Consider the following 15270-nt stretch of genomic DNA (forward strand, 5'->3'; position numbering starts at 1 on the left):
CTGCGATTTCTCATGGAACAAATCGGATGGTCCGTTTTGTTCGTTGGGTAAGTAGGTTCTAGTAATCGCATGGTCCGAGTTGTGGATCACGGTAAATGAAATCAGATCCAAGTTTGTTCATCTTTTTCGACTTCTCTTCTTCTTCTTTCTCAGGGTGTGGGGTCTGTATTGTTGGGTTGAAAAAAATTAGTTGCTGGTAAAGTTTTTGTTTTTGTTTTAGTGAGTGTTAGGAATGGATGATATAGTCCTTTTGAAAGTGTATTATTTTTTAATGTATTCTATCTTTGTTTTATATTAATTTATTTTATTTTTTATTTTTACTTTGTAAAATTTGTAATTGTAATTATTATATACTACGTTTATTATTAAAATTTTGTATAATATAAACTATGATCCTATAAAAAAAGACAAAATAAATAAAAAATTAATTATAAATAACAATAGAGTCATAAATAATAAAAATTTATAGTCTAAAATAATACTAAATTAAAGAGTATTGACGATACTAAAAAAATTATAGAATATTTTCTTTTTGTGTGACATTATAAAATTTATAGTACTCTCTTTTATATTTTTATTTTTTATTGTATTTATTTTATTTATATGATAAATATTTTTTATATTATTTTTTATAGTATTCTGATTTTGCAGGTATATAAAATTGATGTCTATTTTAGTAATTTTTCATCTAAAAGTGATTTTGAGTAGTATAATCCAAACAACATTTATTTTACTATAATCAATTTTGATATAAAGATTACCAAACATAAATCACGTTAACCAAAACTAACTTATCATCAAAATCAATTTTACAAAATCAATTTTATGCAAACTCTGGTTTGCAAACTGTAATCCAAACACACACTTAGATGGTTGGATGATATTATTGAAGATGTGGAGATTCAAAGTTCTAAGAATAGATTACTTGATTTGAAGGAGATAATTGTGAAGATTGGAGATGGATTGAAGAAATAAAAAAACTCTAAGTAAAATTACTCATAATAGATTTAGAAATGTTATGTATTTTATGACTGGTATTTTAATTATAATTATTGTGAATGTGGTGGAGTAAGGGTTTTAGGTGATTCTAATTAAATAGCTGATACATGAATGTAGTAACATTATAATTGTATTATTATAAATGCAGTAATAAACAAATATTTTTGAATCATTGTATGCTTTATTATGGATGTTGGTGTTAATGAATATGATATTTAGAATGATAAAATGAAATAAAGAAATCACATAACCATATATCCATAAGAACATTGTTATATTATACTATCAAAGCTTCCAAACTATTGTTTTCAATTATAAGGCTTAATCCAAAAAGAGAACAAGGCTTAATTCAAAAAGAGACTGAACACTTGAAGTTTGTGTTACCAAGTCAAAAGAAAATCTATAGCAAAATGTTATTATAATTGCATAATATATTGTGCCTAATTTAAAATAGGAGTGTACAAATGTAAATTTGTACAAATGTGTAAATTCTTTGATTTATAGTCAAACACTTTCTCATCATCTGACTCTTTGTGAGTGCATGTTTTTCCTAAAAAGGACCCCAACAAATGGGTCATCTTCAGTCTCTTCAACATTTTTTGGATATTCATGATGTTCTTCGTCTCCATCATCTCCAATTTCAATTGGGTGCTCGCTTGAATTAGAATTTTTCACATGCCAGTGATGGATCTATAAAATTTTAACAGTGGGGACAAAATATATATAACATAATAATAATTTGGGTTTAGCTAATATGTGTCCTAAAGACACATGACAAGCTTAGTATTAGTGGAACATTTTAAATTTTTTCATTTAATAACTTTAAAATAAATACATTAGAAACTTAAAATATTTTATATTTTAAATAAAAATATTCTCAATTTGTTATCTTAATATGTTCCTTTAGAACACAAAATAAATAAACTCTAATAATTTTTATAATAAAAATATTATATTACATAAAAATCAGCTATAAAATTATTCATTAACCATTATGTATTTGTATATAAATATATTTATTATTTAATTTATTTTCAATATGTATTTTGTATTTCAATATGTATTTTATATGAGTAGGAATTATATTTTTTAGGTTTCATATTTCAATTTTTTTTAACAATACAATCGAAATGTTTCACTTTCTATATATCACTAAACAATTATTTAAAAATTCACTTTTCATACAATCAAAAGCCAATTCTCAGTGATATTTATAGTTGCAAAAATTTTTTCAATTGATATAGTTGCTTTTGGAAAAATTAAAACTAATTTAAAAAAATAAATAATATTTTTTGAGTTCATTTTTAGGAAAGAATACTAATTTTATTTAAATTAAAAATTAATCATTATAATAAATATTTAATATGAAATTCTTAAACTGACTATTAAGTATCAAAAGTTGAGTAAAAAATCATTGTGAGGTCAAATTCAACAAATAAATATTATTCTTATATATTATTCAAAAAAATTTTAATTGGGGCACTTGCCCCCACTACAATGTATATAGATCCGTCCCTATATATAGGGTGCAGGTTGTCGGGTAAGCTTGAGGCTCAACCCACACCCTACATCGATCCACACGAAAACCCTACCCGCTACAAATCGGGTTGGCAACTCTACCTGATTGGGTGGGATCGGGTTGGGTACCCGCGAGTAGGGTGCATGTTGCCACCCCTAGCTGACGAGCATATATCAGAATACCTTCAACATCCTGTATATGTAAATAATTTTTATGTTTACTGTTGTGCTTAAGAATTAGTAATTCAGTTAGTAATTATAAATTATTTGGATTTTTAGTAATTATTAATTATATTTGTTACTAAATCGAGTATTAATTTAGTAATAGTAATTATTGACTAGTTCTGGTTATTGACTATTAGTTATTACTTTCGTTTTTAGGGTTCAAGAAATTTACACACGAGACACTTACATCAAGTACACACACATGATGTTCAGGTGGAGAAACAACTAAGAGAGAGCGTGTTCTATTATATATCTCAGATTGGGAGGATCTTTTCTCAGTCCGATTATAAACACACTGGTTGAAAGGTGGCGTCCTGAGACGCACACGTTTCATCTTTCACACGGCGAGTGCACGAATGCCTTAGACGACGCCGCCGTGATTTTCGGACTCCGAACTCACGGCTTGCCAGTGACTAGATCAACTAACTATAGCACAAGTGGATTAGAGAATGAGTGTATGACCCAAGTCGGTAGTGCTCTTAGCCCGAATGATCATAGAGGAAGCAGAATCAAGTTAGCATGGTTCCACACCCTAAAGCGGTGCCAACATTTGACTGATCGAGTAAGTAGGAAAATTTATGTGAAATGTCACATAATGTGTCTATTTGGAACGACGTTATTTAAAGACACGTTTGGAGTCACTGTACACTAGAAGTATTTGCCGTTGCTGCATAATTTTTCTTAGATTCAAAAGTTTAGTTGGGGTTCAGCTTACCTTGCACACATGTATTGATCCTTATGTCGAATATCGAGGTATGATTGTAAAGATATGGATGGTCCTTTGGCATTGTTCCTTGTGTTGGTCTAGATACGGATGCCATCAATAGGACCGCTGCCGATGAATACTAGTTTTTCACTCGCTCGCAGGTAAAATTTAGCTAAGATGTGGATTTAGAAATTTTTTATGTAGTAGCTGATATTACGAATAAGTTATGATTTAATTTGATGATATTGTGGCTGATGGTTATGAATTGAGGAAACCCTTAAGGTAGGTTAAGTCTATTTTTAGGAAAGGTTATGTCCAAATTTTTATAAAAATACGGGTTGTTACAATATGCCAGATGGAATGATTATCAACCTAATATCGAAGAATATAAAAAGTGGACAACCGCTGACATCAGAAGAAGGTTGGACGATCTTTCTCCAGATAGGATACGTCTTTTGTCATTTAGACTTTTTCTTATGTTAAATTAAATTAGAAGTTTGCGCATTTATACCTTTTAGATTTGATATGATTTTACAATTTGTGTGGGACTCATATAGTCCTAACCAGATTGCGCCGCATCTTATTCCACATGAAATCAATAGCGGTGCAGATCTTTGGAGTGCAACTATGCCCTTAATATGCTTTGAGGCTGTGGAGTGGCATCTAACTAATAGGATTAGAAGACAGTTTGGCTTTCATCAACACCCTTCTGTCAGACCTATGAATCTCGGAACGTCCCATAACATAGTTCTGACGGGTCCAAAGAACAAGAACTCGAGAGTAGAGTACAAAAAGTGGATCTCTCAATGGTTAAACAGTCCTGCATACGTATTGATTGATATACAAGTCGACCACTATCAACCATTTGACCAGTACATGAACTAGTATATTGGTAATTTTGGTGATCACCTGCGGCTTTTTGAGCATGCCAATCAAGAGGAACAACCACAGTAAGAGCAACCAAATCAACAAGAACAACTACTTCAGCAACAATCATCTTGGCAAGAATAACCACCAAACCACAACCACATGCATACCCACCGTATCCATATCTACCACATCCACAGTCATATTCATAACCACCATAATATCCATACCCACCATACCCACCATACTCATACGAATATGCAAAACCTTCTGGCCAGCCTACTATACAGTTATATAGTCAGCCTTCTACTATACATAAGGAATACATACCGACACAGACACTGTACTATTCATTGTTATAATTACTAGGAAGATCGGTACAGAATGAGGAATAGTATAGGCACATTAGAAGCTCTGTGTTTGATGTAAAATATGTGAATAGTCTTCGAGTGTTGCCATGCTCCATTAGTACGATCTACATTTGAGATAATGAACTCGTGTCGATTAGAGATAAGACTACACCATCCCGATTAACTACATGCGTTCATAGATGGCTAAGAAAAAAGTGTCAAGTATCGGCGGTCTCACCCTCGACTATGGAAAATGCAAGAGGTACGGTATTTCCATTGCCATATTGTGATACTGTAACTAAAATAGCCATTTTATATTTTTCATACAAGTGTGTATCGTCTACTTGTACTAGCGGCTTGCAGCTTCTGAATGCTTTAATACAAAGATAGAAAGCCCAAAAGACTCTTGTCAAAATCCTGATACATTCAACCAACTCATCCCCTCGGTAAGCATATGCAGTTTCGTACTCAACGGCGGTTGATAGTTCTTTTGTAACCATTGCTTCAAACTATGTCGGCAAAGCTTCATAAGAAGCTTCCCACACACCAAATATTTTTTCAATTGCTATTTGTTTAGCCAATCATACTTTGCGATAACTTATCATATAGTTGAACTTCGACTGCATTTCAGCAATTACAGATCTCACCTTTAGGGACATGTCGGCTTCAACTAATGATTTTATCACTTCTACAATTGTACCAGAGTCCAGTTTAGCATGATCTTGAGAGATGGTAGGTCTGATGCACGTGTGACTACTGTTATACCTTCTTATCACCCAAAAATACGGTCTTTTTATAAGACTAACTCTGATAAGTCAATCACAACTTGTTCTGTATTGTGCGCATTTACCATAGAATGTCGTCGGTTCTAATTCATACACCCTATAATCAACACCCCTCTTGATGGTATACTCTTTAACTGCTGCAATCACAACCTCTCTAGAATTAAACTTCATTCCAACAACGAATTCACTGTTTGCGAAAATAGCAGGAACTGCACGAATGATAAAACAAAAGAATAAAAAACAACAACAATAATAATAACCACCATTGCTTAACAATAATAACAACAACAACAAGTACAACAACAACAACAACAATAATAACAAGGGCAAAGTATACGTTTTGTCCCTAAAGTTTGACAAAAGTTTCAAAAATACTCTTAAATTTTATTTTGTTTCAATTTTGTCCCAAAAATTTTTGATTTGCATCAAATATACCCATGACGGCTAATTTTTCAAAAAGTTTATGATCAATTCAACAATAATTTCATAGGAACAACCCTCAACACAAGCCAATCAAGCATAATTTTCATGCATTATTGTTAGATTGGTCTTAAATTTTTTAAAAATTTAGCCGTCGAGGGTATATTTGATGCAAATAAAAAATTTTTGGAACAAGATTGAAACAAAATAAAACTTAGGGATATTTTTAAAACTTTTGCCAAACTTTAGGGACAAAAAATATACTTTACCCTAATAATAAAATTACCTGTACTGACGTATTCAGAAAATTCTGGTGCATGCATGGCATCAAGATTCAAAATATGCATAAACAATGGCTCTCCAGATGGATGTTGATCCACTAGAGCGTGAGCAACATCTGCCACATCTCCCTCAACCGATATATAATCTTCTTTCACATCTTCAATTTCACTAACAACTTGATAATTACCTTCAAACTCTTCATCACTTTTGGTATTATAACCTATCAAGTCTATATTGTGTTTTGGAAAATCAACATCTTCGATTTTCTCGAACTCAACATATAACTCTATAAGTGAGACTCATGCTCCAGTTTGATAGTAGGTCGAAAACATTCCTTGCATACCAGCTTCATCAGCCATATGCATTATTTGAAATTGAACGAAACCACCAAATACTAGTACAGGTTACCTGTACAAAATATTTATCACTCTCTTCAGGCCTTGATGATCTACACTCTAACAAAATATACTCTTAAGTCCTTCATATGTTATTAAAAGAGGAACAACAATAATACATGGATTTTCACACAAAAAACTCACACTCTCATGTGTATCATGCAAAATCTAACAATCGAAATATATTCTTAAACTAACATAACTCTCAATTTTATACAATTCTTATATTTACCTACAACTTTTTTCACTCAACAAATGCAGAACAACTTCAACTGCTAAATAGTTAAGAGCTCTGAGCTCTCTCAAAATTTAAAGACAAAAAACTTTGTGTTGCCCACTTTCTACCCTGCTCAAAATATTTCCATCATAACACCAACGTTCCTTTTATAGTTGATTTTATATTTTTTATTCATATTAGTACAAAACGTCAATGACATTTTTATTTTTCTACAAAATATCAACACTGTTTTGACCATTTTAAACTTTAAAATTTGTGTTAACACAAAATGGCACCGCCGTTTCCCATTTTTTAATTAAAATAATTATTCAATTACCAATCGGCAAAGTCGATTTTCATTTTATCTCTTTTTTAATATTTATTTCTACATAAAACAGCAACACCGTTTTTTCTTTAACCATAAAAAGTTTTAACTTCATACAAAACGTCTTTACCGTTTTGTGTGTTCTAACAAAAAAAAAATCTTTTTCATAATAGTGTTACACTCATGTATAGAAAAATATCAAACAGAATCACACATCTCCTTACAATATTTAAAAAAACTTAGCCGATAAGGTGTAGTAATAATGTAGATACAATTTTATCCTTTCAAAAAAAATGTAGATATACTTTTACATCTTTATCTAAAATTTGAACTAAATTACATTAAGACCACTTATAATTTTACCAGTTCTAATTTAAAAGTTTAAAAGAATGATTTATGAAAGATGTAAAAAACAATGATAAGATAAATATAAAAAGAAGGACTATTACATCAATGACTATTACGTCAATACGGTAAATATAAGATAAAAAAAAAGATTAATACATGTATAAACTTTTATATCCATGTATTATGTATTTAAATTTGTCATGAGGTTAGTTGGTTTTTTTTTTTTGGAAAGGGAGAACGTTTTCTGTGTCTATGTAAGAGAGTGTGGTTATTTTAGGAACAGAGATGTTGAAGAAGTAAGAACCTTTTTAAATACACAATGCAATAATATATTTCTTAACTTACAAACTGATATTGAATATGTATATTAAAATTTATTTTTGTTTTTTATATAAAAAAAAACAATTTACACAAATAAAATAATTTGAAAGAAAGTTTACGCAAATATAACTTTATAAATTACGAGACGCATTTGCAACTTTTCAATTTGTATGTAAACTGCTACGCCCTGTCGTGAATTCCAATAACACGTAAACCGCTATACCTTGTCGCGGTTTACGTTCAAAAATACTAAGAGCATAAACCGCTACACCCTGTAGCGGTTTATGAAGGGAAAAACGTATAGGATAATCTATGGTACCCTGTAGCAGATTATGAGGTAGTTGGCTGACTATATAAATCGCGTGAGGCTGTAGCGGATTTCATTTGTGAAAATTATAAGTGAGATAGAAAGAGAAAGTAGAGAGAAGTTGGAGTTTCCAAAGGTTGAGTTTTGTTTAAGTTTCTTGGAGCAATTTCTGCAAGTGAAATCATGACAGATGAAAGGCGCTTGTACTGGCTCAATGATGTTGCTCACGTAGCCGGCGACATCAATGAATAGGTAAGTTTTTTTTGTCCTCTTTCGTTTGGTTAATATCTGTACATTTATTTATTTAGTATTAAAAGACTTATCTATTAATTGGAAAAACACGACCTTAGTTTAGCTTAGGGTTTCAAAATTAAAATTTATATTTTAAAAATAAATGTAGAAATTGAAGTTATATGTTTAAAAAAAAGATTGAAATGTGAAATATAGAATTTGGCTTGGAATATTGTTATTTTTTTCTAATTTTATTTAGTTATTTCTTTTTTATTATTTTTTAATTAATTTGTATCCTGTTATTATATAAAAATATTTTAATATATTTTACATTTACATAATAACATTATTAGAATTTAATGATGTGTTTTTTTATTTTTGTCACAATATGCAGCCAAATCGGTGTGTTTATAGCGTTTGCAGGCAACAGAATATGCCGTTACATGATAGGATCATACCCTATTTGGTAGGGGTGTGCATGGCCCAATCCGACTCGAAGACCCGACTCGACACCGAACACTTTAGGGGCTAATTTGGTGTGATTTTACCGGGTAAGAGTCTCAAAAATAGATCCGGTCATTATTTTGGATCGGGTCAGGGGGCATGGATCGGGTCACCCGAAATCGGCCGGTGGCCCGGTCATCATACACAATTAATATTTTGTGTTACTAGTGATTGATGATGTCTATTCTTATATGGAATTTAAGTATTGTAAACCTTAATATTTTGTGTTATTAGTTATTATAAGACTATTTAGTTAATATTTTATGTTTAAAATGCATAAGATTTTAGACTAATTAATGCATAATATTGTGTTATTTGTATTGATTTAAATATTTGGTGTTATTAGACATTATTAGTATTGATTATGGTTATGTTTTAATTTTAGAGAAGAGTTGGTTCTTGTTTTATTTTTTTTAAGTGAATTTTACCATGTCAAATAATGGTTGGAGTATTGAAAATTTGGATATTTTCACATGCTAGCTTATAAGAATGTATCAAGGTAATGTAATGTTAACGGTCCAGTTTTTACTCGATTTTTACCCGGTATAATCATGGCCCGAAAGTGTATATGTTTCATCGAGTCTAGGGTCAGGTTCGGGTCTAAAAAATTGGCCTGGTATATATTTCGGGTCGGGTCTTGGTCACATCAAATCCAGTTTCACCGACTCATGCACACCCCTACTATTTGGAGAGGGCTGGGTTATACCACTTTGCAAGGCTGAACGCACATTGGTTCTGGTTGGATGAGCCTCTCGTCAGCGCATTTATCGAGCGGTGGCGGCCCGAGACCCACATCTTTCATATGTCATTCGGAGAGTGCGTTATCACGCTCCAGGATGTGGCATATCAGCTGGAGCTACCCGTGGATGGACAACCTATTTCTGGGTGCCTGACTGACTTTCACCTGCACATTGAGGGGGGCAGACCGGCATGGGAGTGGTTCCACGAGTTATTTGGTGAGCTTCCACCATCGGAGAAGGTGAAGTAGTACATGGTCCACTTCACATAGTTCCATGAGAGGTTCAGGGTGTTATCCGCTGATGTTTCTGAGGAGACTGTGTGCACATATGCACGTGCATATATTATGATGCTTCTCTTGACTCAGCTGTTTGGGGACAAGAGTGGGAATTGGGTCCATATTCGATGGTTGCCATTTGTGGTGAGACTTGTCGACATGGGCAGCTTTAGCTGGGGGTCAGCTGCGTTGGCATGGCTATACCGATGCATGTGTCGGATGGCCAACAGAAATGTGACCAACTTTGCTGGTCCCCCACATTTGCTGCAGTCATGGATATTTTGGTGGTTTTCGACACTCAGGTCGCAAGGATTTGACGAGTTCTCTTTTCCGTTGGCCCATTCACACATTGTCGGATTCTCAGTCCACATGATATCAAACCAATAGTCAAACTCTGGCTCTGTCTTTGCATAAGCAGCATTCACAAGTAAATGCTTTGCATCTGTGCCCTTGAAACTAAGTGAGAAGTTAGGTGCAATATGCCAAATGCAAAATGCTCGATACGCATGAGGGGGTAAGCACCCACTATCCGAGATGACCAATATCCCCTCTTGCGGAGTCACATGGTGGCACAGGTTGGTAAGAAAGAAATATCAAGACTTCGCATTTTACCCTTCCACGAGACAAAAGAAAATTGGCAAGATGTTGGAGTTTCCATCTTGCGCAATGGCCAAAATCAAAGTCCCGCCATATTTGCCATACAGATAAGTATCGTCTATGCTGACTAAAGGCTTGCAATGTCGGAAGGCTTCAATACAAGGAGGAAATGTCCAAAAAAGACAATGAAAGTACACGGTGGAATCATCAGCCTGATCACCAATTTGAACCGGAGAAGTCTTCAACAAGGCAACGGTTCTCTCCATGGTAGACTTCACACTAAGGATCCAATGGTGTAGCTCAACATAGGACTCTTTTCAATTCCCGTAGAATTGTGTTACTGCCTTCTATTTTGCCAACCAGATCTTCCTGTAACTTGGCCTGAAATCGTACGTTGCTTCGGTAGCTTCTTGCAGCACCTTAATTGATACCGCCGCATCGACTCGAACCAGAGGAAAGATCTTCACACAGATGACATGATAATCAAGCTGTCGGTGGTCACTGGATATTGATGTAGCCAAGCATGTGTGTGGTCCATTGTAGCGTCGAACCTCCCAGGTGCTCTTTCGCTACCGAAGGCTGATGCGAATCATCCACGTGCAACCTTGACCAAACCTCAGGCACCTCCCATGATATTTAACATGATATAAATCCATCACCCTGTACTCAACACCACGGCAAATGCTGTAATTCTCTACACTCAGAATAGCTTCCTCCTTACTTTGGAAAGATTGACCAACTTGAAATTCAACTGCAGCATTGCCCTCGGGTAATCCTTGACCCCCAAAGGTTGGAACTGTGTCCGGTGGTTGGCCGATGGCTTCCAAATTCAGAGTAGAGAAGTGTGGAGGATGCTGATATGTGCCACTACTTGACGGCACCTGACCTGCTGCTAGATTTGTTGGAATATCATTGTCACTATTCCGACCAATTTCATGAGGCTCTTCACCCGAATCATCCTGTCGCATTGCATTTTCAACCCGATCTGATTTCCCCTCATGTCCAACATCTGGAATCAGACGGGCTTACCCCAACTGCACCAGCTGGACGATTACCTAACAAACAATCAAGTGCAACGATAGGCATCGAGGTAGAAGCACCACCTATCGTAGTCGACTGAGGATTTGGCGTCGATGTCCCAGAACTATTGATGCCATGTTCCAACTTCGCAAACAACTCGTGTATCTTCACTTCCGGAAAACTCCGGCGACAATGAAACAACACCTACATATCTTCATCGGACCCTATCACAAATGTTTCATATTTCACGCCGGTTGACACAACCGCAATAGGAATCTTATAGAACAGCTTCTTCACCCACTTTATGCCACACACGCCCAACTTCTGCAATATACTGATTTTCAGATCTAACAGTGTATTAGATGACCTGATAAAAATAATCAGTGGTTCTCTATCGGTAAACTTTACACCGTCACTTTGCTCTTTTTTATTTTTCCAGAGCAATGCACTAACACTAAAAAGCTCTCCTCACTCTCCATTCTAAAGTTTTCAATGAAAATGACACACACTACACAAATAGCTGGGTATATATATAGGCATTTTCAAAAATTGCCACGCTCCTCATAAACCGCTACAAGGTATCGCGGATTACCCTTGAAGCTTCTCTATTCATAAACCGTTACACCCATGTTGTTTTAGCTTCTAACGTAAAACGTGACAGGGTGTAGCGGTTTACGTATATGTTAAATAAGATAACATAGTTGATATATATACATTAGATCATAAATATATATTAATTTTTTATAAATAAACTATATATAAATACAATAAAATAAATTATGTACACGACCAGGGTATAGCCCAAACTTTACACTAGTTGGTAAAAAAGCTGATATCTGAAATCGTCCCCTCTACCTTCCACCCTCTCACCTTCCACAAAAAAATTTCAGACAGCCCGGGTACTCTTGAAATAGAAGTGAGGGACTCTATTGTCCTGAAAAATATTAAAAAATAAAAAAAATTACTCTACTTTCTTTCTTTGTTTCACCCTTCTTCCTAAGACAATTCACATCTCTCTCTCTTGTCTTTCTATTTTTTTTTTGGTCATGGGCTTAGCCCTACAATGACTTAACCCTCCCAAAAAAAAATCCTCCCAACCCACCCAGACACCCAAGATGCTATCCCAACCAAAATGAAGCAAATTGTGCTCTTCTCCTTCACTGCTGCCAATTTGAAAGACCAATCTCCATGGGTGCCTGACTCTCCCTTTCTCCTACCTAAATCGGTGATAGCTTCATGCCCAATCTCTTCTTGGACGGAATCAGCTCCTTGCTCATGGACGACATGCCTCGCCACCGTGCTGCCAGCAACACTGCAAAACCTGCCCAAACAACAATCTGAATGCCGATCCTTTTCTAATACCATCGTCGTTTTCGGAGGGTTGTTCAGCGCCGTCTTCCTCAGTCGCAGGGTTGTCTCCTTCGTCAACCTGGTATCAATTTCCACCGCTGCCTTCTACTTTGCTATGATGATACTCCGATCTCGAGAAAGCAAAGAAACGCTGCTACTGCTGAGGAGAAGGCCACTGCTGCTGATTTAGACCTGGATTAGCTTGAGTACCAGAATCCGTGATACATCCATTTTGGTCCTCAATTGTATGGCACATTGTTCCTCTTTTATTAAAGCTTAGTTCTTTGTTGATCCTTAAATTTTAATCAAATTAAATTTCGCTTATAATGATTCTGTGGATGTTTGTAGGTGGTTGAGTGCTCCAGTTATGGTGTAATGTCCCTATTTCCGTTGCCTTGGCTATTTCATGGACAAGGAGATTCTCGTTTCTAGAATTCCATGTTAATCCCTTTTCCGGTAATTGTTCCATTAGCATATCAATGTCTTGAAGAATTGCTGAAATTTCTCCTATTGAACCCTTTAATTTAATTGCTTGTGTGAGTTTCAAATTATCATATTCTATTAGAGTCTTTCCCATCTGAAGATTATTAACTATTATTATGGCTTGTCTGACTGCTGTTGCTTCTACTGCAATGCTTGAATTTGCTTGAATTTTCCCTATAAAACCTAATACAATTCTTCCTCTGTTATCCCTGACTACCACAGATATTGCAACAGAACCCTTTTTTTCCTGAATGCTGCATCGACGTTTGCCTTCTACCATCCAGTTAGAGAAGGTCTCTATCTTACCAGGTTTGTTTTGTTCTCTTTTTCTCTAATCATCGCTCTTGCTTGTTTTTCTTTTAGTCTCCAGTAAATATTTTTCATAATATTTACTTTTTTATTGTCCACTTTGGATTTATTTCTAGATGTTGAAAAAATTTGTCGTTTCTGGTCTTTCATATTTCCCACATCAAGAACCCAAAATTATTGATTCTCTTCTCTTGTTCTTCACCTCCTGCTACTATAATTTTTCTTATATTTTCTAATAACCAATTCTTAATAGATGTGACTGTCTCTCTAGTTGGAATACTTTGACATTCAGTCCCAAACAATGTAGCTCTTACCCAATCACATAGCAAGAAATCATGTTCCACTATTTCCATTTCATTAGAACAAACTTGGCAAATTGGATTTTGTATTATCTTTCTCTTATACAGATTGTGACCCACTAGCAATATATCCTGGCTTGCTCTCTATAGTAGCATTCTAATTTTTTGTGGGACATCCATTTTCTATATTTCTTCCATAGGTCCCTTCTATCTTCACTTGTTGACGGATTTTGTTTCTTCAATTCTTGACTTGCCATTTTAGTCACATGATATCCTATTCTGACTGTGCAACTCCCATCCTCTTTCCATGGCCAATACAAGCAATCTATTTTGTTCACGACACTAATATGGGTCTTTAAAATTGCTCTGCTGATCTCGTGGGAAAACATTCCTACAATTTTCCTTTCATTCCATCCCTCTCCCTCCATAATCAGCTTGCTAACTTTGGTCATGTCACTACTTTCTGCATTCAGAGCCTTGTTCTTTCTGGCAATCCAATTGTCTTTCCAAATTCACACTTTTGACCCATCTCCTATGCTCTACTTGCCTCTTGCTCTAAGAAGCTATCTTCCATGCAAAATGCTTCTCCAAATCCATGATGCTCCTTTTCCTTTTTCTGATATCCAGAAATTGCCTTCTAGAAAGTATAACGATCTTAGAATTTGGACCCAAACCAAATTCAGGTTTTTGACAGCTTTCCAAGCTTGTTTTGCAAGAAAGGCAGTGTTTTGTGATTTCAGATTATTGAATCCCAACCCCTCATCCAACTTACCCTTAGTAATGGATTCCCACTTTTTCCAATGGATACCTCGATCTCTTCCTAATGCTGCCCACTAGAATTGTGCCACCTTAGCACATATTCTTCTGCAAAATTGTTTTGAAAATTTTATGACGTTCATAGCGTATGATGGTACTGCTTGAATTACCGCTTTGATTAGAGTTTCCTTGCACACTTGATTTAATAGCTTCTCCTTCCATCCTTCTAATTTATGCATTATTTTCTCTTCAATCCATGCTAAAGCTTTGGTTTGAGATCTTCCCCAAGTAGCTAGAAGACCAAGGTACTTTCCAGGTATCCCCCACTATGCCATGCCTAGTATCTTCTCAATGTCAACCCTTTTTCTTAATTGATACATGACTCCCAAAAGTGATATCTAACTTATTCAGATTTATCCTTTGTCCAGACGCCTCTGTGTATTCATTCAGCACTGAAATAATTTGATATGCTTCTTCCTCTTTAGCTTCTGCAAAAATAATACAATCATCTGCAAACAAAAGATGAGTAATTGTAGGGGTTGTAGGAGCAATCTTTAATCTAGAGATGTTGCCTTCATTCTGTGCTTCCTGCATCAAAATAGTAAAAACTTCGGCTGCCAAAATAAATAGGTAGGGAGATA

Source organism: Arachis duranensis, chromosome 8 (genome assembly GCF_000817695.3).
Source record: "Arachis duranensis cultivar V14167 chromosome 8, aradu.V14167.gnm2.J7QH, whole genome shotgun sequence".
Taxonomy (NCBI): domain Eukaryota; kingdom Viridiplantae; phylum Streptophyta; class Magnoliopsida; order Fabales; family Fabaceae; genus Arachis; species Arachis duranensis.